Source organism: Trichechus manatus, unplaced genomic scaffold, assembly GCF_000243295.1.
Source record: "Trichechus manatus latirostris isolate Lorelei unplaced genomic scaffold, TriManLat1.0 scaffold00190, whole genome shotgun sequence".
NCBI lineage: Eukaryota > Metazoa > Chordata > Mammalia > Sirenia > Trichechidae > Trichechus > Trichechus manatus.
The window spans coordinates 4,064,970-4,070,162 of NW_004444126.1; positions in this window are offsets into that span (position 1 = coordinate 4,064,970).

Sequence of the window (5,193 nt, forward strand, 5' to 3'; positions counted from 1 at the left end):
ATTGATGGGCACTTAGGTTGTTTCCATCTTTTTGCTATTGTGAATAATGCTGCAGTGAACATGGGTGTGCATATGTCTATTTGTGTGACAGCTCTTATTTCTCTAGGATATATTCCCAGGAGTGGGATTGCTGGACCATATGGTATTTCTATTTCTAGCTTTCTAAGGAAGCGCCATATCATTTTTCAAAATGGTTGTACCATTTTGCATTCCCACCAGCAGTGCATAAGAGTTCCAATCTCCCTGCAACCTCTGCAACATTTGTTATTTTCTGTTTTATTGGTTAGAGCCAGTAACGTTGGGGCGAGATGGTATCTCATTACAGTTCTGATTTGCATTTCTCTAATGGCTGGTGATCATGAGCATTTCCTCATGTGTCTGTTAGCTGCCTGAATGTCTTCTTTGGTGAAGTGTCTGTTCATATCCTTTGTCCATTTTTTATTTGGATTATTTGTCTTTTTGTTGCAGAGGTGTTGGATTTTCCTCTAGATTTTAGAGATTTGACCTTTGTTGAATATGTCATAATCAAAAAAATTTTTCCCCAATCTGTAGGTTCTCTTTTTACTCTTCTGGTGAAGTCTTTTGATGAGCATAAGTGTTTAATTTTTAAGAGATCCTATTTATCTAGCTTATCTTCCTGTGTTTGTTATTGTTAATTATAGTTTGTATGTTATTTATTAGGGCACCTAGTGTTGACCCTACTTTTTCTTCCATGGTCTTTATAGTTTTTGGTTTCATATTGAGGTCTTTGGTTCATTTTTAATTAGTTTTTGTGTATGGTGTGAAGTATGGGTCCTATTCCTTTTTTTATAGATGGACATCCAGTTTTGCCAGTACCATCTGTTAAAAATGCTGTCTTTTCCCCGTTTTAATGGACTTTGGGCCTTTGTCAAAGATCAGATTGCCATAGGTAGATGGATTTACATCTGGGTTCTCAATTCTGTTCCCTTGGTCAGTGTGTCTGTTGTTGTACCAGTACCAGGCTGTTTTACTACTGTGGCTGTATAGTAGGTTCTGAGGTCAGGTAGTGTGATGCCTCTACTTTGTTCTTTTTCTTCAATAATGCTTTACTTATCTGGGGCTTCTTTCCTTTCCATATAAAGTTAATGATTAGTTTTTCCATCTTGTTAAATAATGCTGTTGGTATTCGGATCAAGATTGCATTGTATTGTAGATTGCTTCGGGTAGAATTGACATTTTCACAATGTTGAGTCTACCTATCCATGAGCATGGTATGTTTTTCCATTTATGTAGGTTTCATTTGGTTTCTTGCAGTAGTGTTTTGTAGTTTTCTTTCTATAGGTCCCTGGTTAGATTTATTCCTAAGTATTTTATATTTTTAGGGGTTATTATAAATGGAATTGCTTTCCTGATTTCCTTTACGTCACTCTCTTTATTGGTGTATAGGAATCCAAGTGATTTTTGTATGTTTATGTTCTATCCTGCTACCTGCTGAACCTTTCTATTAGTTCCAGTAGTATCTTGTGGAGTCTTTAAGGTTCTCTATGTATACTATCACACAGTAACTTTATGTTTAACCTTTTAAGAAACTGCCAGACTGTTTTCCAAAGTGGCCGCACCATTTCCCCCCTCCCCCATTTGCAGTGTTTGGGAAGCATTTTTGATAATGGATGGTGCTCATATTACCTGTAAAGTGAAAAACGTGGAGTACGACATTGTATACATACCAACTCTCTAAAATGGGCAAATAGCAAAACTCTCCACGGAGAAGTGGAAGAGTAGAAAGAAATACATCAAGAGCTTAATGGAGGTGGTTTTGATTGAGGGAAATGAATCTCTTTCTTCTTCCTTTGACTCTTCTAGATTCTGGCTCTGGGCTGGGCCTGCCCTCGCAGCAGAGATCTTCACTGCAAGCTCCCAGCCCCTTCCTGGAAGGTGCCCCTACCCCTGGCTCTGGTTGTCAGAGCAGCTATTGTCCGAGAGTTTTCTAAGGTACTTGTTGGTCTGATTTCCAGCAATTTCTCTATAAAAAGATGGTTTGGGCAGCTTTTAAGGTGATCTCACCTCCCACACGGGCACTTGCCCTTCCAGAAGCTGGTGAGCCGAGGATCTGGCAGGGCCCAGGTGCTGGGTTGGAGCTGCTTTTATCATCCCTTGAGAGCCCATCATGCACATCCCTTTCCCACTCTGCGTTCAGCAATATCATATTGATTACTTGAAATTGGCCATGGGAGTGTTTACACCACAGAAATTGGCAAATGCTACAAATCAGGGCTTTTATTCAGGGAGCCAGAGTCCCTGGGTGGCCTGCTTCTAAGTAATAGTAATAGATAGTGACCATAATAAGCACAGATAGCGCTTACTGCCAGTTGCTATGGAGTCGACTCTGATTCCCTAGGTAGTGCAAATGGTTAATATGCTCAGCTGCTAACAGAAAGGTTGGAGGTTTGAGTCCACCCAAGGCACCTCGGAAGAAAGGCCTGGTGATCTACTTCCAAAAAATCAGCCATTGAAAACCCCCTGCAGCACAGTTCTACTCTGGCACACATGGGGTCACCATGAATTGGAATCGACTCCATGGCCACTGGTTTAGTTTTGGTTTATTCAAGGAGCCGTTTATTAAACATTGGCCAGCCCAACACCAGCAAGACCTCAGCATCCTATAGGGTCTCACAAAAAAGGAACTTCAAGGTCCAAAGAGGTGAGAAGGGACGTTTCAACTCTGACAAGATCATGTGTCCATGGGGAGACCCTAGACACAAATCCAAGGGTAAACAGCCGAGGCTTTGCCTTAGGATAAATACTCCCACAGTATGGCCCTTCCAGCCTGCAAAGGCCCGGGTGAGGCACATGAGGCTGGAGAATGGGCACGAAGCTGGGTCTTTTGAGAGAGGGTTTGGGGGAGCCCTCCCCTGCTCATCTCCTCAGGAAACACCGGAGAGGCCCCCAAGTGACTCACAGGGAAAATTCACCTCGCTACAGGCCTGGGGAGTGGCAGCTAGGTTATGAATAGGTCTGACGTGGATGGCTGCCCCAGCCACTGCCCCCACAGCCGTCCAGCCCAGGCCTGGCCAGGTCTGAGGCAGCTACCCAAGAATCGACTTTGGCTTTGCTGCTCCAGGGAGACTCCTGGCGGTTGACCTGGGCTGTCCTCAGTGAGGCTGCTGGCCTGCCCAGTGGGCCTCAGCACATGGGGACGAGGAGGTGGAGCTCAGTGTGGGTCCTCCACTTGCCGGGTCCTGCCCCTCAAAGGCTCTAGGCCAGCCCCACTAACCCAGGGCCAGGAGCCAGTCCTGCTGGCGAGGCTTTGTCAAGCCTTAATTTAAGCAAGTGTTCTTATCGCCACATTCTCTTCCAGGCCTGATGCTCACAGCTGCCTCATCAGCTGCTGTTTTAAGCCCATAAGGAGGCCCCAGACACTTGGAATTCATGGTATAAAGCCTCAAATCTTCCCTTCGGAGTGAGGGAGCTGGTGAAAGGAAAGGTGACCCCCAAAGTCAGGGATGACTTGATACAGCTTTCCAGCTAGGCCTTGGCTGTGGGGCTGTGGACACATGCTGAGTCTGAGTGGTCCCATGGAGCCCTTGAGGCTACTCCTTCACTCCCCATTGTCATGTCCCAATTTAGCGCCAGTCCTCCAATGATGTCACTTGTTTTATAGAATAAGCCCCAAGTCTTTACAGCAGCCTACAGGGACCCTCATGACCTGACCCTGCTGTTTCTCTGACCACCTCACCAAAGGACTCTCCCCCTCACGTCATCTTGGATGTTCCACACCCTTCCAGACAAATTTCCACCACAGGGCTTTGCATGTGCTATTCCCTCTACCTTGAATGCTCTTCCAGACACATTCCCACCTCAGGACCTTTGCACATGCTGTTGCCTCTATCTCAAATGCTCTTCCTTCAGACACCTGTATGGCTCACCCCTTAACCTCCTTCAAGCCTTGCTCAGAGTCATCTTCTCAATGAGCCTGCCCTCACTTCCCTATTTAAATCACAGCACCTAACCCCACACCAGGACTCTTCATTCCTTTATTCCATTTCTCTTCCCCCCATAGCACTTAATCACTACCCATCATGCTATGTATTTTGTTTATTTGTTTCATGTCTCACTCCGCCTCCAGGGAGTAAGATACTCCATACTCCTATGAGGGCCAGAATGTTCGTCCGTTCTGTTCATTGAAGTAGCCCCCGAGCCTGGAACAGTGCCTGGCACATAGTTAGCTCTCAATAAATATTTGCTGAGTGAATGGATGAATGAATGAATGAATGATTCGGAGTGTGGTAGGGACTGCCCCATCTCAAAATACTCAGAGGGAAGGGAAGTGCCTTGTACCTTGTCAGGAAGTGTTGGTGCCAGTTCTTGGACCCAGATGCCCTGACTTCAGGGGCTAGGACTGTGCTCATGGCCACTGCAGCACACTGGCCTCCTAGCATTGCCTGTCACTGTGCCGGGCACGTGGCAGCTTCTCAAGAAAAGCCATGTGCCCTTCCCTTCTCTTACTCATAGCCACCATTTTTCATGAACCTGCTGGGCCACCTTTTGGTCAGCAGCCGAGCACTTAACCACCATGCCACCAGGGCTCCTTTGAGTTAGTAGTCAAGCACAGATCACTTGTGCCACCCAGGGACCTTTCCCTCCATGTAGGGGTCAGCCAACGTTCCCTGTAAAGGGCCATTATTAAGCCTCAGCTTTGCAGGCCATATAGTCTCTGCCGTAACTACTCAACTCTGCTGTTGTAGCGTGAAAGCAGCCACAGAGGATATGTAAGTGAATGGGTGTGGCTGGTCCAGTTCAATTTTATTTTTCAAAGCAATTAGAGAGCAAGATTTGGCCTGGCAGCCATAGTTTGCTGACGTTTGCCTTTGGTGGTTATGTTCAATCCTGCCCTTATGCTGGCGAATAGTCCCTTTACTAAACTCTCCTAAGGGACCCCACTGGGGAGAGCAGATGACACCCCGCCAATCCCACCTAGAGAAGGACAAGCGCTTCCATGGAGAGCACTGGGTGACAGGACTGGGTGGAAGGAGGTGACGGCTCCAGCACCCATGTGGCATGGTCTTTGCAAGGGCCTCTTTCAGGATCTCCCTTCCGGATCCTTCTTCCCAGGCAGCCTGGCCTAGGACTGTTTCCTAAAGAAGGGTCCCACCTCTGGGCAGGCTTATGGGGAACTCAGCTCATCTTTTGACATCTCATACCGCTCCTGGTTCTTCTCTAGCCTGCCTGTGT